Below are 21,581 nucleotides of genomic sequence, written 5' to 3'. Positions count from 1 at the left end.
TTCACGATCAAATAGATGGGGTTAGCAGAGCGCTCGCTCCGCTAAGCTTGTCTAAGGGGAGGGCTGCAGAAGCAGGTCACCTGCTTTGAGGAAACCAGGCTTGCCTGCGAGCCTGGTGGTTCTCACGTTCGCCCAGACGCAGGCTAGGCTCCCTTAGCCTGCTTTTGGCCAATTGTGAGAATAGCCTCATAATCTTTTATTTATTTGTGTATAGTTCAGTTTCTATGCCACCTCACATAAAATGTATCCCAAGACAGTATTGAGTTCGTGCACATGACCATGAGAGGGTGGAGAGGGCGAGTGGGGTGTGTGTGTGGAAAGTAGGGATAAACGTACCTTCCCCCCAGATGATGTCCAGGCTCCTCTTGGGCATGTGGCTGTGCACAGGAACTGCATTTCTCCTGCAGCACAGATCACTGGAGGTCAGGAAAATATGTTCCATTTTCCTGGCCTCCAGGAACCCCTAAATGTCTTGTGCGAGCTGCACGCTGCATTTAGGGATCCCTCTATGAGTCAGGTGCTGTAGGCCAGTGTTTCTCAACCACCAGTCCATGGACTGGTGCAGGTCTGTGAGGAGTTGGATGGCGGTCCATGCTGGTCCATGAGGAATCAATCCCCCCACCAAACAATTTCGAGCCAGTGGGGGCCACCGCTGCTGGGAGCTCCCCAGAGCTCATTTCTAGGCATGCAGCCCTCACTGCTGAGCTAACGTTTATTTTGAGGAAGCTCAATGAGTGTTATCCCAGCAGTGAGGGCTGCCTGCCTAGAAATGAGCTCTGGAGAGCTCCCAGTGGCTGTGCCCCCTCCAGCTTGAAATTGTTTTGGGGGTGCCTGGGATGGGGGAGGTGACTCCTTTACTAACTTCTGGTCCTGGAAACTGCACACAAAGGATGTACCGGTCCATGATTCCAAAAACATTGAGGAACACTGCTCTAGGCACCTGTCTCTGTGTATGATCAGGCTGTGTGCAGCCTGAGTATATACATAACCCCAGACCTTGGGTAAAAGGCACGCCTGCACCCTTTAACCCATGTAAAAGCCCAGGTTACAAAAATGGGCTTGCAGTGGAGGTAGCACCCAGCTTGGCCTCGATCCCAGTGGTGCACACCAGCCGCCCTACCCAGGTAGGGCTGCCCTAACCTTGGTAGGGCTGCTTCTGTGTACAGCCTTGTTGAGTTCCAAAGCACAGAAATTGGCCCCTTTTCTTCCACTGAATGGAGACCCTTAGAAGGGCAGGAGACCAGAATTCAGACAGAATTTGGGATTACAGATGTGTGTGAAAAAGTGGACATTCTTTCCAAATATCAGGGCTGTGAGTGTGGAATGGAGCACCACCAATTCCAATAATTCTTACTCCTATATGATGAGTATAGGATCAGGGTATCTGATACTTGATCATTCAATAAAATCTTATCTTGTTTTATAGGATCAGGGTGCTGGGAAATTATTGATGCAAATTGCTTTGTCTGCAAACTTCCATGAGTGGGAAGGACAATATAATTATACAGCGCCAACTGGTACTTTTGCATTGTCGACTCTAAAAGCAATAAAAAACCACCCGGGAAAAGAAATCCTTAAACAAACAGCCCCATCTGTCTGCTTAGCCAATTTGTATGTATATTTTCTACAGCTTGACAAATAAATAATAATTTAGTAAGGCATCAGAGAATGTTTCCCCACAGTGTTGTAACTCAGATGGCTACAAAAATGCTCCTAAGCACCCACTATGGTTGCAAGACATTCGGGGAACAATTATAGAAGTAAATATATTATTCATCTAGGCTGCATGTCAGTATGTTTTCTGAATTAATTCTGAAAACCTATTGGTTGCAGTGAACTCTCACTTTTCTGATTCTCACTCTCGTGTTTCTTCTTTGCAGTATCATGTTCAAGTGGTTCCATGGCTTTTCACACTACTCCAGAATCAATGAATTTTCTAAAGTTCCAATAAAGATCTATAAATATGGTCCCACTGTGTTCTAGCCAGGACAATTATTTTCTTCTTCTTATGTGACTATTAGAGGAATGGAACCAGATGAAAGGTGCCATATCGAATGGCACATCTTGTAAGTACATTACTATATTCAAAAAGGACTCAGGCAACTGAGAATTAAAGTGGACACGGCACAGAAATAGCATGTATTGGATCCAATACCTTGTTCTTTCTCAAAGGTTCTGGGGAGAAATTTAGAATGGGGCTATGTCATGGTGGGAGGGGATTCTACTCTTCCCCCACTTTCCATTACCTCAGAACAAATTGCTCCCTCCAAATCTGTTCTTAGTAATGCAATGGGAAACTTAATGGCCACAAAAACTGCCCTCACTACTAGATAGAAGTTTACGGGGGCAGAGGCAGCACCACAAAAAATTTGACGGGGTGGGGGGGGCACTTATATCGGGCAGCAGTGATATAGGAAGATGCTGAAAGAACATAAGAACAGCCCTCCTGGATCAGGCCCGAGGCCCATCTAGTCCAGCATCCTGTTTCGCACAGTGGCCCACCAGATGCCGCTGGAAGCCACAGGCAGGAGTTGAGGGCATGCCCTCTTTCCTGCCATTACACCCCTGCAACTGGTACTCAGAGGCATCCTACCCTTGAGGCTGGAGGTGGTCTTTAGCTCTCCAACTAGTAGTAGTAGGCAAAAGGCATCTTCTCATTCTGTGAGGGAGGAGGCAATGGTAAACCACTCCTGTATTCTACCAAAGACAACCACAGGACACCAGGAGGGGCAAAGGGCATTTATGTGTGGGCGAGCTATGTCTTGAATATTAGATTTCTGAAACAGAAATTGGGGGCAGTGGTGGCAAGCCACTTTTGTTGGTGGTGATGGGAGTGGGGGGCTTGCCCCTAACCCTTCTGGAGCCATGCTTGTAATGTGGGGTGATTTAAGTTGGGAAACTGGCATTGGGGTAAAACGTTGGTGCACCCTGCCCTAAGTTATGATCCTGATCTTCCCTTGCAGCTGCTTTTTGAGAAAGAGAAAAGCCCTATTCACCCATTATGTTCAATGCACATGCAACTGGTGTACAGTGTACACATATACAGATCTGAATGCACGGACAGCTCTTCCCCCATTATATTCAATGCACATACAGCAGTATACTTTCTACCTGTGCTCTGCATTTGAACAGCCCCATACCCAGGTTCACTTTTAAAATGAACACATAATAGTCATTCACACAAACACATGCACCTGGGTGCAGACACCTGCATGCACATACAACAATGAGGCCAGTGAGGACAATACACAGCCCAACACGTTTGATAAGGAAGAGATCGCACTGTGAGCATGATCTCCAATTATTTCAGTGAAGAACTTCTCCATGCATTCCTGACATGTCCCTTTATTGTGCAGAGGGCTGTTCATCTGAATCGCTCCTCTGCATGCTCTTCAAATACCTGTATGAAAAGGTACATGGAGTGCATGTTGAAGGGTGATTTGGATTAATAGCCCCTGCCATGTGATAAAGGGACATGACAGGTGCACATCAAGGGGTCTTTCACTGACATCACAGCAGGTGCACTCTTGGCACAACACCTTTCTGATCACATCTGTCCAGCTATGTATCCCTTGTATTTTCCCAGTGTCTGAGTAGAGCTAAAGATATCAGGTGTTCCAAATGGTAGCACCCATTGCTTATCTAGTTTGGCCCTTAAAAGAAAGAAAAAAGAATATTGTCTTCTTCTCTGGGATCAGCTCAGTTACAGCTGGCTCTGCTAAACCCTTTCCCCCATACTCCTCACCGTGCTCTATGAAGTCTGGCCAAAATGCTTTCCCACCAAGATAAATGGTTAGAAAAGCAAGACATGAGTAAAACATTTGGATGCTGAGAATAAGAATATTATGGATTCCTTGGCAGATCTTTGGGTTCTCTGGCAGATCTTCAGGTTCATATTCACCTCTTGAGACCAATGGTTCTCTCTCTATCTATATTTGGCTTAATTAATTTCCATAATGTTTTACCTGGAGATTGTTCAAATGGAAGTTATTGAGGTCATTCTTGCAATCAAAAACTGTGTCCTCCCCAGGTTTGGGAGCTGTGCGAGCTCCCAATTTTTAGTTGTGTAGAAGCAGAATAAGAGTAGGACCTGTGTAGAAGTGATTGTGTGGGTGCAAGGTAGAAGGAAAAGCTACCCAGGTTTTCCTCCTACCTTGCTTCCACACAATCACTTCTACCCAGGTTTCCCTCATTCCCTGCTTCCACACCACCGGAAATTGGGAGCTCACACAGCTCCCAAACCTGGTGAGAACACAGTTTTTGAATGTGTGACTGACCTCATTATGTTACTGTGTTATTGTGTTATCTTATTGGTCAATGACCTTTAAAAAATTGAATGACTGATTGATTGAAAACCTCAGCTTCTACTTCTTGAGCCATCAAGCCTCTAGGGGCTAACAACAACAACAACCACAACCACAACAACAACAAAATATTTATATACCACTTCTCAACAAAAGTTTACAAAGTGTTTTACATAGAGAAATAATAAATAAATAGGACTATGGACTCCTCCTGATGCTAAATGTGTGTGTCAGGATGCTCACCAATATACTGGGCTATTCACACAACTGGGTGGCCGGCTGGGGGGTAAGGCAGGCTCAACCTATCTTCCCCCAGATGAGTGATCTGTGCTCCTTCAACGTGCAAGCCGCGCACCCACACAACCCACACTGCTGGCAGCTTAACTTAGAGTTTCCATCTCCTAAATGAGTGTTCTTCATGACAAGGCTCGAGAACTAGTGTTGGCTTCCATCGACCCGAACTGGGTTCCTGACTAATTGTTTATTAGACTTGTGAGAAGTTTCAGCTGAATCCGAATACTCCACAGAGCTCCGCTGGCACTTGACAGAAGCATAGACCTAAAAGCAGAAACAGCAGATCCAATCACTATTGACACAACATGACACATGTAAAACAGAATGTAATAAGACTGTAATTTTAATCAACAAATCATGTATGGATAATAATTGTGGGTAAGTATGAACTTTTATTAAAAATTATTAAAAATAATTAATATTTTTAATCTCATACTAATCAGAACATGAAATTCAGTAAATGATGTCCATCCTAATGCCATTTGGAAGACACTACACAATACCATTCATAATGCATGCCCCTATACACAGCGCACAACAGAAAGAAACCCGGTGTCTAAATATACCCTGTAGCCATTCCCACTGCACAGTGCTGCTCGGCTTTGCCTGGCCCCAGTAGACCTCCTTGAAGGGAAAGCAAGCCATGCCAGACCCCAGCACAGCCTTGGAAGGACTACACTTCCAGAGCTCTGTGTGCACCTTCCAAGATGGCGCTGGGGCTTACCAGGGCTCCATTTGTCATAAAGGGGTCCCCTCAGCTTTGGGGAAACTGAAGCATTGTGTGGAGGTCAGTGTGGTAGGAAATTTATTTATTTAATTTATTTATTTATTCATTCATTCATTCATTCATTCATTCATTTAATTTTTAAATTTATATGCCGCCTTTCATTAAACAACCCCAAGGCGGTTTACAGCAAAAGTTTAAACACAAGATGGTAAAAAAAGACAATATTAAAATATTAAGTGAAAAATATCTGATTAAAATCTGATTAAAATCTGATTAAAAATTTAAAACACACATAAAAACAAATCTGATTAAATCTGATTAAAAATTTAAAACACACATAAAAACAGTACAAAATACAAAGAGCAGCAGCAGAGAATCAAATAAAAGCCTGGGCAAAGAGCCAAAATTTTACACTCTTTCTAAAAGCTGTGATGGAGACCGAGGAGCGAATAGCCACCGGGAGAGCATTCCAGAGTCTGGGGGCAGCAACAGAGAAGGCCCTGTCCCGTGTGCACGACAACCGGGCCTCTCTCATTGTCGGCACCCAGAGTAGAGCCCCCTCAGATGACCTTGTCAAGTGGACAGTAACCCTTGGAAGCAGGCAGTCCCTCACGTATCCTGGGCCCAAACTGTTAAGGGTTTTAAAGGTCAAAACCAGCACCTTGAATTGGACCCAGAAACAAACTGGTAGCCAGTGCAGCTCTTTCAAAATGCGTGTGATGTGCTCCCACCGGGCAGCTCCAGATAAAACCCTAGCTGCCGCATTTTGCACTAGCTGCAGTTTCCAGATATTCTTCAAGGGCAGCCCCACATAGAGTGCGTTACAGTAATCCAGCTGTGACATGACTAAGGCATGGGTAACTGTGGCTAGATCTGCCTTCTCAAGAAAGGGACTCAGCTGGTGCACTAGCCAAAGCCGTGCAAAGGTGCCTCTGGCCACCGCCTCCACCTGAGCTTCCAAAAGCAGAGCTGGGTCCAGTAATACCACCAAGCTGCGTACTTGCTCCTTCAAGGGGAGTGCAACCCCATCCAGAACCGGTAAAATCTCCTCATCTCGATTGGCTCTCCTACTGACCAACATTACCTCCGTCTTGTCTGGATTCAATTTCAGTTTATTGGCCCACATCCAACCCGTCACGGCCTCCAGCCCCCGATTCAGGACATCCACCGCCTCCCTAGGATCAGGTGACAAGGAGAGTTGAAAGAAGAGTGGAACAAACAAACATCCAAGCCATGTTTGAAGGAAGCAAACAAGTGTTTTGATAAAACTAGTGGAATTTATGGGGTGGTGGGATATAGCATGTCTCTGATTTAAGGCCAGATGTAATACAGGAGACAATGCAACTGTCTAATGCCTAATGTTTTGGTGGAAAATATCTGCACAGTGGAGGAGATATGAATCAGGGCTGCAATGATGGCCCTAGTTTTTATCTTTTTCTATGGCCAATAGCAATTGCAGAGGAAGCAATACAAGTCAGGAAAATCTTATGGAATGAAAGGCCATAAGACTTATATTGCTTCCTCTTAAACTGCTATTGGCCACAGATGGGGATAAAAACCAGGACCATTAGGAATACTTGCATTCTTTTTTCTCTGTACTTAACAAAAACTTGGGAGGGATTGAAGAGCCAGCGTGGTGTAGTGGTTAGAGTGCTGGACTAGGACCGGGGAGACCCGAGTTCAAATCCCCATTCAGCCATGATAGTAGCTGGGTGACTCTGGGCCAGTCACTTCTCTCTCAGCCTAACCTACTTCACAGGGTTGTTGTGAGGAGAAACTCAAGTATGTAGCACACCGCTCTGGGCTCCTTGGAGGAAGAGTGGGATATAAATGTAAAAATAAAAAATAAAAAATAAAAAGTTGGCTAAATGGCAGAGGAAGAGGGTTAAACTCACCATCACCACCTATGGCACATTGTTCCCCTCAGCTCTTTTTAATTAAACAAAAAGATGCTAAGAAATCAGATAATACATCTCTCGTGTTACATCCATTATTATTTTCATTTGTATACCCCACCTTTTCTCCAAGGGAGGTTACCCTGAGGGATAGCCGTTGGACCAAAGTTCCCAAGTGTACTTTATAGAGGGTGGCATTTGAACCCAAGTCTTTCAAGTCCTAATCTGATGCTCTGACCACTTCACTTCACACAGTGTAGATTGCTCTTTAGCCCCATCGAAGTCATGGGACTAAACGGAAACTGGGTATATGCATTTTGGCACAATGCGGTTGCTAATCACAACTTGTGTCCATTTATTTCTTAATTTGTCTTGACCTCATCATTCACTTTTACTGTAGTCATAAGGAGATGTAGGTTTAGGGTGATATAGAAATTTGTAAAATAAAATAAAATAAATAATACAGCATTACTTGTAAAGTTCCTCCCCCACTAGAAGTGCTTGTCCATGGCATGTGATGGCTAATGACCCAGGAACTATAGAATGTTCCACTTTGATTTGTCTTCTCCTTCATGCCGTTCCATGGGCTTTTCATCTTGCTTGTGCAGGAGCAGTCTGTGTAAAATGAACCTTGTTCTTGTCTTGGCATTCTTTTTTACAGAACACTGTGAGCTATAACTTGGCATATCACTTCACGGCCCTTTCCCCTGCAGCTCCCTCTGTCACAACCTTGGCTGTTCTTTTGGGGGGTCACTTTTAGTTCTTAGCCTTTTGCTGAGATACAGGATCACACTGGCAACTCCAGCAACTCTGTTGCTGAGCAATCACTGCTGCATGTAAGCAAAGGGTGTGTGAAGTGTTTGACAAAGAGAAGAATATGCATCCTGGTTACTTCCCGCTTCTGTTGCAGCCAGCCCTCGGTCCTGTCTGTGAAAGAACCAGGAGTTCTAGCAGCTGTTGCACTGTATAGTGCTGCGGAGTTCCGTAACCATAGCAACAGCATCAGCACCATCCATGGCATCCTCCTCCCCCTCTCCACTCATACTCCTCCTCCTTCACATCATCAGTACCAGGAACAGCAGCGGCAGCCTTGGCAGAAGCCAGAGCCTGGTCGCACAGACTGCAGCTTCACCAGCTGTCTTTGTAGACTTGCTCAACCAACAGGACGGTGATGAGCTGCAGCAGTCGCTACCCTGTCATTTTCCGGAGGATGGACAGATAGGAAAAAAAGGGAGATCAGGAGAGTTGAAGACGGTGCACTGCAGAGGAACCCCAAAAGACCCAGGTAAACGCTGTTCCCACCCCTGCAAACTCTCTGCCTTGAACTGGCTCAGTTATGTGCCAGTGTCTTCTTGGTTTACTGACTAATCATTTTAAAGGGATTGGATTCCCCCCCCCACCACCTACCCAGTAATGCTTTATTTTCAAGGAGGACTCTTTCTTTCCCCTTTTCTTATTATCATCATTTTCAATAATATATTCTGAGAGAGTGTGGTACGGAATGTATGTTGGTGATGCGGAGAGCTAACCAAGAGGTGCAATGTGTTGATGAAAAGAGAGGTTTTGCAGAGGGCTTCAGAATAAAAAGTGGCCAGCAGCTTAGAGAAGGGATTGGCATTTAGATGAATAATCCTCTCTTTAAAAAAAATAAAAAGCAGGTTCAATCCACAAATCAAATCTCTCTGGGGAAAAAAACTCTACCTATGTCTGCGCGATAGCGAAGTGTGTGTGTGTGTGTGAGAGAGAGAGAGAGAGAGAGGGAGGGAGGGAGGGAGAGAGAGAGATTAGGTGTGTGGTATAGAAATTTATCCAGGAAGCTTGCGTTAAATAGCATTCTTTCCTGATTTTTTCCACGGCCATGAAATTAGGGATAGTGAGCTCATAAGAACCCATGTTGTTTACTCCTCAGGATGACACAGGTTGATCTGAAACTTATGCAGATGCCTTATACTGGGTCAGACCATCTGTCCATCTAGCCCAGTATTATACTCTGACTGGCAACATTTCTCCAAGGTCTGAGGCAGAGGTGCTTTCTATCCCTGCCTGCTAAGGCCCTTTAACGGAACATACTAAAAACTGAACTCAGGACTTTCTGCATGGGAAGTGTGTGTTCTGCCACTGAGCTATAGTCTCATCCAATCTGACCTAATGGGTGGGCCGTCTTCCATTTGGCCTCCAGTTTTGCAAGTACAGTATGAGGCAGTCTTTGGAAAAGAAATGTTGGATAGGCATATTTTCCTTCCAGTCCCATGATTCGAAGGCTACTTTATCCCCTAATGAATCTATACCTAATCTAATTCCATCATGATGTTTTCATCCCATGCAAAGAAGTGTTTCATTCTTTTTAACCATTCTTCAGTTTGTCTGGACACTCAAGGGTGTTTCTTAGCTGTTTGGATAAGACAATGTGTTGTATCAAAAGATCAATACATGTACCAACTGTGTGCATATTTCCCACCTTGAAAACATTTCATGACTCTGCTACTATGATTTAGCAACCAGTTAATCTTGAAGGCCCTTGTGGTTGGGGATGGTCATTTGTGGTCCAATGACATCTGGGAACTCAAGGTTGGGAACCCCGAGTTAAGCCACAGTTCTTGAGAATCCTTGAACATAGTTCCTAGATTGAATTCAGCTTGGTTGCATGGATGACAAAAGGATTCTGTCAGAATTCTCAGGATGATCACTTCCACGGCACTTTTCACATACAAAATGCTTGATCCTTTATATCTTACCTGTCCTTATCTCCTCATTTAGAGATGTGGAGTCAAATCTGAAAGGATTTCAGTGACTCAAGGCCATTCTGTTGAATTTAAAAGTAAAAGAAACTTTCATTCTGGTCTCCCATATCCAAGACTGCATATTCAAGACCATAATCCAAATTTGTTTGTTTGTTTGTTTTTTATTTGCTTTTAGCCTTTTTACCTCAAGTTGCAGTTACATTTCTCCTTTTAAAAATGAGGCAAAAATTTGAAGGTTTTGTTCAGACAAAACCTCTGGTGGTATTCCAAGGCAAACGATTTCAACAAGATGAGCAACTTTCCCAAGGGAGGTGGGGTTACACTTCTCTTGAATTTCAACTCAAGCAGAATCTGAGGTGAATTTTGTGGGGGGCGTGGGTGGTGCTGCTCAGACAAAGCATCTATAGGAATCAAAGGAAGTTGCAAAGTGAACAGCTGGGACAGAGTATAGGGTATAATCTGTGTGCTTAAAGTACTTCCTACACCATTTTGAACAAACAGGAAGAGAGGTAAAAGACTGGCAAGAGGGAAAACTACCCCACCTGCAATATCTATGCATATTTACAGATAGATAATGGGTTAATGGGTTCTGCATTTCAGCACATTCCTAAAAAGAAATTTTGTGAGCCACCCAGAGAACAATTTGTGATGGAGCGGCTAACAAATAAAATTGATGATGATGATGATGATGATGATGATGATGATTCAACTGCAAAATTAGGATGTGACTAACTCTGGGATTTTCCTAGTCGGATTTTTATGCTACTCTGCCATGTGCTCTGTTTCTACCCTTAGGATAATGAAGTTTGTAAATTATATCATTAGCATTATTTTTCCCATAAGGAATTTCTGTTCATTCTTGGGAGGGGATGATGGTGGAGGAGATAAATTGATTTTAAGTCTTCCTTCCTTCCTTTCCTTCCTTCCTTCCTTCCTAGTAAACCTGTTTAGGTCCCAGTGACTGTGGCTACAAATATTTCTCTATGCAGATTTCTCTGTCTGATTCAGATAATAAATACTGGCATGTGGGATGAAACCAATTGTCAGTAGATCTCAGGATTCAATCTTGCAGAGACCAGCCAAAGGCCCCAGGGAAATTCTTCTTTCCCAGATGACTCAAAGTGCCACTGTTTTATTGTGCCCAACATGTTTCTGAAAAAAAAATCCCTTGTCAAGGGCTGTTTGAATATCTCAGACACACTAGTAGGATCTTCTTGGTATCTTCTAAAGATATAGTAGCACAGATCTCTCTCTCTCTCTCTCTCTCTCTCTCTCTCTCTCTCTCTCTCTCTCTCTCTCTCAGAGAAGATCTCAACATCAGCCTAGTAGAGTGCATGGATCGTTCAGATAGCCCTGATGAAGGACCGTTTTTGGAAACGTGTTGGCCACAATAAAACAGTGGGACTTTAAGAACTCTTCTCCAATTGTTCTTTTTTAGTTGGCTAATTATCAGTTGGGTGCCTCCCACTTGTGGTTTGGGGATATCTACTCCTAGGTATACCCAGAGGTATACTTGTCTCTAAACAAGGAGTAAATTTTCATCATCATGGTGAGTTACCAACCAATGATAGATCTATTTTTCTATAGATTTATCAATTCCCACTCTTATCAATCCTTTTCTGGGGCAGAGGAAGCTGCCTTACTTCCTCTGCCCATCTAGCTCATTATTGCTTACACTGACTGGCAGCGGTTCTCCACGATATTAGGCAGGAGTGTCTCTCCGCCCTCCCTGGAGAAACCAGAGATTGAACCTGAGACCTTATGCATGCAAGAAGATGCACTACGACTGAGCTACAGCCCCATTTCCTAAGGGGAATATTTTGCAGCAGACAGTGCTCACATAGGAAGCTGCCTGAAGCCAAGTCAAATCATTGGTCCATCCAGCTCTGTATTGTCTACACAGACTGCCAGCAACTTCTCAGAGGTTGCAGGTGGGAGTCTTTCTCAGCCCTATCTTGGAGATGCTGCCAGGGAGGGAACTTGGAACCTAGATGCACTTCCCAGAGCAGCTCCATCCCCCGAGGGGAATCTCTTACAGTGCTCACACATCAAGTCTCCCATTCATATGCAACCAGGGTGGATCCTGCTTAGCTAAGGGGACAAGTCATGCTCGCCACCACAAGACTAGCTCTCCACCCAGTCTTCTGTCCCTGGCAGGAAGCTGCTGCAATGTTTTAATTGTCTGCCATGTGACAAACATTAAACCATCAGTCTATCCATTCTAGTGGGTGCCCTCTTATTTTTGAGAGAATACAGTACTCATGATTCATGCTCTCCACATTCCTTGATCTTTTCCATGGCCAGATTTTATATTTCTGAGCCAAACTGCTTAAGCCTTTTTCGCTCGCTCTCCCATTAAGGTGATCTAGCCTATTTTTTTTTATTTCTCCTTCACATTAATTAAATCCCTTTTTTAAAAAGTTGTTTCTGCTCTTATGCATGTGCAATTAGCACTGTCCAGATAAAGGTAGTCCTAAATAACTCCCACTGGGACTTGGAGACAAGACACTGGTTTATGAGTTAAGGACATGATCTTCCAAAAAGCCCTTCGGCACAAGCCCCATTCTCCTCCTTAGTGGAATGCAAACTCAGTCTTGGAACTGAGAGAGAAAGAGCAGAATTATTTCCCCAAATTCAAAAAACCAACTCATTTTTATTAATATTCTGAGCCTATTCTGAATGCTGTCATGCCCCGGTGGCATCACTGAGTGTCCAAAAGGATTATGTCCCAACTCTCATTGTGAAAGCCAGTGTGGTGCCGTGGTTAAAGTTTTGGATTAGGACAGGATTTGAATGAGTTCAAATCCCCATCCAGGCCATGGAATTCCCTGGGTGACTCAGGGCCAGTCACTTCTCTCTCAACCTGACCTACCTCACAGGGTTGTTGTGTGGATACCATAACTATGTACACTGCTCTGGTCTCCTTTGTGGAAGGGCAGTATAAATGTAAAAATAAATAGTGTCCAATGTGCCTTACTAGCCCACCAATCTGCCCGCCTCCCTGCAAAGTTCCTCCTCCCACATTTACCTCTCTTGTTGTTCCAGAAGTGACAGAAGAAAGGAGGGATCTCTCTCTCTCTCTCTCTCTCTCCCCCACTTCTTGTCCAAGCTTAATGCACTGCCATGGCTATATTCCAGGCAAGGGGGTGGCAAGGTTGGAGTGGGCCCAGAGACAAGCTTTTAAAATGGGCCCCCCATGAAGTAAAGAAATCTTAAATGAGGCTGAATACTGGTAACAAAAAGCATAGTCAAATTTAGATAGATAGATAGATAGATAGATAGATAGATAGATAGATAGATAGATAGAACCAATATGCCACAATAGAACATCATCCTAAATTATTTTTTTAAAGGTTTTGTAAATTGTGGACGATGCAAGTCATTTAATGGTACTAGAGAAAGACATGCTCTTCTGGTTGCTCCAGGTCTTAGCACTCACATCAATTTCAGAGGATGAATACAACGGAAGGAAGCCCGGGCGGGTGCATGGCTAGGGGAGTCAGTCATGTGACTTGCCTCTGGGGGGCTCCCCAAGGCAGTGGGCCCCCAGACAACTGTCTCCCCTTGCCCTGTTATAATTATGCCCCTGATTCCAGGCCTGAGGGGCACTGGGAAATATGTTTTCCCAGTGCTACTGACATACATTTCTTTCAAAAATCTCACAGATATGTTCTACTTATCTGCTCATTAATGCAGTGGGCATGTAATAATGGATATGAAGCAGCAAACAAACAAAATGGATCCAACACAGCAAGTATCAACATCTGTCTTCAACTTATAGCTTAATCACGGTGTTGTATTCTAGCTGGTACTCTTTTATATTTTGTGAATTCGTCCCAGTGAGGATCCAGTGGTTGGGGCAGGGGGAGAGGGAGGGAAAGGCGAAGGAGAAAAATGGAGTCGTTTCTGAACAAAGTCTTAGTTAAACAAACATAAGGCTATTTTGTGTTTATGAAGGAAGCAGCTATAAAACACGTGGCCTCCAACGTCATGTTCTTTTGAGGCAGTATGCCACTGGATATCAGGTGCTAGAAGGCAGCAGCAAGAGAGGGCTATCACCTTTAGGTCTTGGTTTCTGGCTACTCTGTGAAATGCAAAAGTGGATTAGATGGGCATTTGAGCTCCTGCAGAAGGGCTCTTCCTGGGTTCTTATACATAAGAGGCTTGTATGACTTTTGGGGTGAAGGAAGATTCATAGTTACTAGCCAGCTACAGAGCACTTTGCTGCACCAACGGGATTGTTAAAAAGAGAGCTCTCTTGGCTAATCTGAGAAATCGTGACGAGAGATAAGAGAGAGAGGTACTGGGTTGGGTATGTTAAACGCAAGCCATTAAAGGATGCGGAGATTTAAAAACAGCACTTGGAACTGTATCTAGAAGGCTGTATGTGTTTGTGTGCAGATCTCGTCAACCCAGAAGTGGAGGCTTCTGAATTTGCTGCTCAGTGCGATACACCTTGGTCTGAATTGGCAAGACAGCTCTTATGTATTAACTGCTACCAAAGGCATGTCCCCCCATAAACATCAAAGTACTTTGCGATTACAACTCAGTGGTTAAATAATAGTATTTAGGAAATGAATAAGGACCCTGCTGGGTCAGACCAAAGGTCCATCCAGTCCTCCTGTGCTCCACAGAACCTGATGCTTCCAGAGAGTCCAGAAACAGGCTATCCTTTGCTGTGTTGTGAGTTGGAGTGTGAGCATTTCAAAAGGAGCACACCACTAAACCTTCAGCCATTGGGGTGACAGGAGTTGGTCCAGCAACATATGGGACCCTAAGGTTGAGAACCTCTGGCCTAGGAGTCCAAATAAGAATGCCAATATGCTGTTTGTCATAATAGGGGCAATATGTCTCTGGGGCCAAACAGCAGAGCTTAGATATGCCATCATGCCCTGTGTGCAAGCTTTTGAAGGGATCTTCCTTATCGCTGTTGGCAGATACTGGAGCTCAGACCCTCTCAAAAGCTCAGACCAACTCAACAAACTCAGGGTGTTCCTCATGAGCACCCCATAAATGGTTTCTAATTAAGTATGAATGAAATTCAGTGGCAGGTCTAATTTTGCGAATCCTTTTAGTCTTCATTTCAGTTAAAGCTTTTACAAAATGCTTGCAAGACTGTGCACTTCTCCCACTATGTGGCTCCTGCATGGGAAGACATAATTAGCCATTTTTGTCTTCAGAAAAAGGAGTGGATTATGTCCAGTGCTCCCTCTGACAGGGATTCCTACTTGTTGGTGTTGTTGACTACAATTCCCAGCAGTCCCAGCTGCAATGGCCTTTGGCTGGGATTACAGGAGTTGTCAACAACATCTGGGAATTCCAGATGTTTGGTTATGTGTACCAAAGCAGTTCCCGAGCATTACAGCTATTTTCCTGCTCCCTCATATAGGATTAACATAGAAAGCTGCCTTTTACAGAGTCAGATCATTGGTCCATCTAGCTCTGTATTCTAGCAGCAGCTTCTCCTAGGTTGCAGGCAGGAGCCTTTCCCAGCCTACCTGAAAATGTCAAGGATTGAACCTGCAAAGCAGATGCAAAGCAGATGCTCGATCATTGAGCTACAGAGAGGCATGTTACGGACTGGCAGTATGGCCCTGAAAAGCCACTTGTGGAAGGAATCATCTTCCAGTGCCTGAAATGCACATATGGGGCACACTTCAACTCAGTGACTGCAGAAAGGCCCTGCAACTTGTGGCAGATTACTATTCCATCTTTAATGCTGAAGGACATTTTTGATTTAGGGAACGTTCCCTCCTACATTCCCAGTAAATATGTCCAAGGGGAAGGCAAAATACAGCAGTACCAGCACACTGCAGCTTATGATAAATCAAGTGCAGCATTTTAATCCACTTCCTTCAGATTGCAGAGGGAGCCATACCACATAATAAAGAGCATGCAGATGGGTGTGAGATGAAGGATGGGGCCAAGTGAGCATTTCATCAGCCAAAGCAGACGATCAATTGCAGCACGGGGGCTCCAGATTACAGAGGACTCCCCCCCAAAATTATCTGAATGATGGCTGTGCTGTTTTCTAGAGTGGGAGCGAGAAGGGCAGAGAGCTATGCTCTTGACTTTTATGGGGCTGCACAACCTTTTAAACTGTTTTCAAACATATATATCAAGGTATGTGTTTTATAGTAATACCAAGTTCATGCTATCAATGAAATACACTGGTTTATACTAGTATGGTAAATCTCAGTGAGTGCTGTTTCTTCTCTGAGTTAAGTGTGTGTGTGTGTGTGGTTTTTTTTCTTTTCTTTTCAGCAATAATCTTCTTCACTTTTAAAAAATCCAGCTAGATGGGGTTGCGCATTAGTAGACTAAAACTGATTTAGCATCAATGACATGTTGTCTTAGTAAATATTGTAATTTGGTGTCTTTAATGTATGGCACTAATTCCACGTGTGACAATCCAGTCACTCTAATATCTCTCTAACGTTGCTCTCTGATGCTGTTGTGAGGCAATAAAATGATCTGATAGGCAATTTAAATTGATATTAAATCCTTGTCGAGAAGGGGTTGCCTGTTGTATTTTGCATTCCTGGAAGTTGCTTTGTTGGGGAATAAGAGCAGAAATTATCTGAAAATTATGCAGAAAAACTACCAGAAAAATGCACAGGTGCGAATCTAGGACCTTCTGTATGCAAAGCTATGGTCCTTCCCATAATTTCAATGGGAGTTTCATTGAGTACCATATGTAATAATACTACTGTGAGGATTTTTAAAAAAGATAAACACTTTTCAGTGTTTTACAAAGAAGCATAATTATTGTTGGAAATTCTCTGTGGTGAGAGAATCTCCTTTCCATTATAGCAGAGTGCACAGAGGCACAACACAGCGGATTTAGTTAGGCATGCGTGTATGATGAGAGTAAAGTAACTTGGAGCCAATTCATAGTTTCAAATCAATATATAAGGCATTTATTAAGGAACTCCATTCTAGATAGGAAAGTGAGGAGTTAGGCTCTCTAATCTATCTATCTAGCTGGATGCAGATGGATTCTGCATCTTCTCTGCACACATGGTGCAGGGAGAGGAGCTTGCCATGTTGCAAGGTAGAAGGGCAGGTAGGGAAGAGAGAGAGGAAGGAAGTTAATCCCTGAGATTAGCAATCTACATATCCAAAGGGATAGTGTCAGAGCAGTGGAGAAGGGATGACCAATGTCTTGACCCTCTAGCCCTCTGACTCACTAGTCTGTCCTCCACTGTCTGAGACAAGAGACAGCACAAAGTCCTTTAACTTCCAACAATTATAACTAAAGATGGCTCCCTATCCCTAAAGGACTCACAGTCTAAAAAGAAAAATAAGGTAGACACCATGAACAACCACTGGAAGGATGCTGTGCTGGGGCTGGATGGGACCAGTTGCTCTCCCCCTGCTGAATATAAGAGAATCCCCACTTTAAAACGTGTCTCTTTGCTCAGTTAGCAGGTCTTGGATTCATCTACCTGAATCCAAGACTGTTCCCCCCCTCCCAAGTCCTTTAATGTTAGAAATTTAGGGGTTGCCATAAATTTGGAATCCTCTTCAATTTGAGAAAATACAGGCATAACATTTTTAAAGAGGGTAGTCTTTAAATTCAAAGTGATCTACAATTCATGTAAATATATGGTATTTTAGTCAGTATGTCAACCAGTTTCAGTAGCCCCACATGCTACATTCTGGGTCAGTTTGCAATGCCACAAGTTATGGGGTTGCAGTGATGCAGCAGCCCTACTGACTAAATTGGTTCCACTAAGAGCCAACCTAAACCAGCTGGGTTGCTGACTAACCCATCAGCTGGGTTGCTAACTACAGGTGAGGCAATAACAATGAGAACATTCCATGCGTAAACCAAACTAGGATGAAAGAGAAAAGGGTAGACTAGAAGCCTGATCTCACAGCAAGAATAGGAGGCATATTGCTGGTGGTGAGGACCCTTGGGACTCCCTTCAAGTTAGCCTGTTCATCCCTGGGTAGCCCAACTTTTCGACCTTGGTACTAACCGAGGTAGGACAAAAATATCAGCTGTCCTACCTCAGAGTTTGGTCATGTGTTGAAAACTCTTCCTGGAAATATTTGCAGTTGCCAATGGCCATTTTCGAGCTAAACCACCCCCAGTTTGGCTAGACCCTGGACCAAACCCCACTCCCGGCCCGTTTGGGGGTTCGTGGATCTTTTACTAAAAAAAAATAGTTTTTTTAAACTTACCCCTTCCAGGGGTCTTATCCAAGACAGCGGGGGGAGTCTCCTTGAAGGTTCCCCCTCCCCCTGCAAGGTTATAAGGCGGAGGGGAACCTCCACAGACACCCCCCTGGCTCCTTGGATAAGCCCCCTGGAGGGGGGAAGTTTTTTAATAATAATAATAATAATAAAAGGTCCACGAACCCCCTCAGACCGAACTGATCTGAGGGATGTTCGAGGGGGTGCTGGACCGAACCAGCCCAATCTAGGTCTGGTTCAGACTCAAACTGAACCAGGCCAGCCAGTTCTGTGCACACCCCTAGCAGTACGGTGTGTGACTGAGCAGCATACAGTTGGGAGGGAAAGGGTTACAGCAGGCGGGACAGTGTATGACTGGAGATAATGGTCCCTCCTAAAGATTCATTTAGCTCTCTCTCCTCAGGACAACAGATGAGCCTGAAGCATTTACCATGCACACAATGACTTTGAGCCCTTTCTCACAAGCAGAGAGAGGAGGAGGAAGCCTTAAAAAACTGACCTCCCTGCAGACGATCCAGGACCCCCTCTTCAGCGGGTGGAGCATCTGCCCAAATGATTACAGGCTGCTGCTGGTAACTTAGGGGGTTGGGCTGCCAGGATGCATTGCCTCCCCCCGCCCAGAGCACGGTGCATGGTGCATCATGGGGATCCCCCCTCCCCTCCATGGAGCTGGCTGGGATCCCTGCCATCTTATTTATTTGTTGTTTCTCTTTGTAAACTGCCCTGAGCTATTTTTGGAAGGGTGGTGTAGAAATCGAAATCATCATCATCATCATCATCATCAGCTGCAAGCAGCCACAGCAGGCAGCTGATAGCAGAAATGGGGTTAGGAGAGAAACAGGGTTAGGTTTGCCGTTTAGGTGCTGCCAGGATCGAGCCTGATCCTGGTAGGGCACATGCACAGGCAAAACCGGGCTGGGCTTCTTTAGTCCAGTTTTGCCTGCCCGTGTGGATAGCTTCTTGGTTTTTCAAGCAAACCCTCTAACACACTGTTGTTGGGATTGGTTTGGTGTCACTCAAACCAATCAAGAAATACTCCATGCAGACGCAAAGCAGTACTGAAGCCTGCACTAGGTCCTCCACCTGGCCCTGAGAGTTCAATTTCAGGCAGGGATTTATCCAGCTTTACTCAAAGAAGGGGGCTTTAGAGGGATCAGCCAGGACAGTAGAGGTGTTACTGAACAGGCCACAGAAGGTTTAATGATACTTATCGAGGCTTCTAAAGACTTCAAGGTCAGGGTTGCTCACTGCTTTGAGCCCCTTGGAAAGTCTGTCCTTGAATTGACACCCCTTGTTCTGCTACGGCCAGCCTCCATCTCCTCCTCCTCCTCACCTGTCTGCCTTACTTCATCTCCACTTGCCATGCCAAGAACCAGGTGCAATGCTGCTTCTCTTGCTCTCTGTTGCTTTGAAACGCCCAGGTGCATTTGCACTCGAGGGGAACTCTTGGTCCAAATCAACTCCATCTGTTAGTAAATGCTATTTCTTAATCACTGCCTCTTGTCCATCTTGATGAATGAATCCTGGGGAGAGGCAGTCCTAGGTACCGATGAGCAAGGAAGTGCATTCTGACTTCTCTGGGGGTTTATTTGAGTTTAAGACCATTCTCAAAAAAGCATGTCACCAAGATACCTGGGTAATCTAACTAGTGGTAGCTAGTGGTAGTGGTGATGGTAGTGGTAGTGATAGGGGATATTTTGGTAATCTAACTACTGATAACCATTCCCTTGGTTAAATTAGTATTAAGTTACCTTGTTTGGTTTTTTAAAAGGTGTTGGTTCAAACACCCTGAGGCACTTCACACAATCAGTGTGAAGCGCCGGAGGGGGTTCTGCGGGGAGAGCAGGCTTAATCCATTCTCCCTGAAGACAACCAAACGGCAGTCCTGGGAGGCCGGATTGGCCGCCCACATGACTGCCAGCTCCGTCATGGAGCCAGCGGGGGCTGTGGGTCCCCTGGAAGTTCCAGGATGCCCCGAGTGAGTGTGCAGGGTATCCTGGATTGACCTCCGAGTCGGGGGTCTACTTGTGTGTCACCGCATGCCGCGGCAACATACGAGCAAAAAGATGAGGTTAACGGAGCACTCACTCCGTTAACCTCATCTAAGGGTAGGGGTAGTTAGGTGGGCTAGCTGCCTTGGAAGCACCAGGCTCACCTGCGAGCCTGGTGGTTCCCACGATCCCTGGAATGTGGACTAAGCTCCCTTAGCCTGCTTTCCAGGGATCATGAGAATAGCTTCCCTGTAGAACAGGCCTACTCAGCTTAGGCCCTCCTGCTGGTTTTGAACTACAGCTCCCATAATTCCCAGCCACAGTGGCTAATGGCCAGAGATTATGGGAATTGTAGGCCAACACCTGCAGGACGGCCAAAGTTGAGCAGCCCTGAAGTGTAGAAATAACTCTTGACTGTACCCATTATGATGTCCTCTGCAGACATTTCAACGCCCTCCCAGCACATCCCTTTATTACATGAGGGGATTGTTAATCCAAATAAAAACATTTTTTATTATGCATAAGCAACAGAAACTGAGATAAAAAGCAGAGTAAGGGAGGATTGCTTAAGCTGATGCTTTTCTTCACTGCTTGGCTTGGGTGTAATTGCCGAGCAGGGCTGAAAATTGTTGTTGTTGCTGCTGCTGCTGCTGTTACTATTTAGAAAATGTGTGTATATACTGCTTTTCCACAACAACAAAGATCCTCAAAGTGGTTTCCATAACAAAGGAATGGGAAGATGGTTCCCTGTCTCAAAAGGGGTGCACAGTAAAGAAAAGAAACTCGAGAGAGTCACCAACAACAGCCACCGTAAATAGGCTATTCTGGGCTGAAAAGCAGCAATTGCTCTCCCCCTATAAAATATGAGAGAAACGCCAATTTCAAACGTTCCTTCTTTGCCCAGTTTACCAGCGAGTGCAGGATCTGGCATTCCTTTGATCAGGCTATTTCAGGGTCCAAAATGGTACTGACCAACTCCATGCCTTGGAAGAGCTTTACCCAGATCATGTGGTCTCTTATGAAAGTATTAGGTGAAAGATGGAGCACAGCCAATTTTAAATTGCTCCTGAGAAGCTGGCGGCCATGTTTACCATAAGGTTCTAAGGCTTGTAGGGCTGTTGTTGGATGGAGGGCTGCCTCTCCACTGTTTGCATGGTTCATTGTGGGATACTGGAGGACCCAGCATGCCCCCTCCACCAATCTTGGCTGTGGGATTCTTTCCTGCTCCCTTCCTTTGCTAACTGGGCAAAGAGGCACCTTTTTAACATGATGATTCTCTTTATTTAGCAGGGGGAGAGTAACTGTCCCTATCCACCCCCCAGCACAGTATTTCCAGTGACTGTTAAAAGCTGGTGTCTATCTTATGTTTCTTTTTTAGATTGTGAGCCCTTTGGGGACAGGGATCCATCTTATTTCTTTATTATTTC

At 44.7% G+C, this 21,581-nt stretch overlaps 1 protein-coding gene and 1 long non-coding RNA gene across 4 annotated transcripts in view; one reads left to right on the top strand and one right to left on the bottom strand.

Annotated features, from left to right (window-relative positions):
- Positions 1–4,560: 4,560 nt before the first annotated feature.
- On the bottom strand, positions 4,561–8,114 carry LOC128323975 (uncharacterized). The gene is made up of 3 exons (XR_008306558.1): positions 7,693–8,114; positions 6,410–6,500; positions 4,561–4,862 (listed from the first exon to the last, which is right to left on the bottom strand). It is a non-coding gene; the product is annotated as an uncharacterized LOC128323975 (long non-coding RNA).
- Positions 8,115–8,231: 117 nt separating this feature from the next.
- FAM135B (family with sequence similarity 135 member B) overlaps positions 8,232–21,581 on the top strand; it is a 215,353-nt gene continuing 202,003 nt past the window's right edge. For all 3 annotated transcript variants that reach the window (XM_053247997.1, XM_053247995.1, XM_053247996.1), the window contains exon 1: positions 8,232–8,505. The gene's annotated coding sequence lies outside the window, so the exon portion shown is untranslated. The remainder of the gene's footprint in view (positions 8,506–21,581) is intronic.

Source organism: Hemicordylus capensis, chromosome 4 (genome assembly GCF_027244095.1).
Source record: "Hemicordylus capensis ecotype Gifberg chromosome 4, rHemCap1.1.pri, whole genome shotgun sequence".
Classification (NCBI taxonomy): Eukaryota; Metazoa; Chordata; class Lepidosauria; order Squamata; family Cordylidae; genus Hemicordylus; species Hemicordylus capensis.
This window is presented reverse-complemented; position numbering and strand designations above follow the sequence as displayed.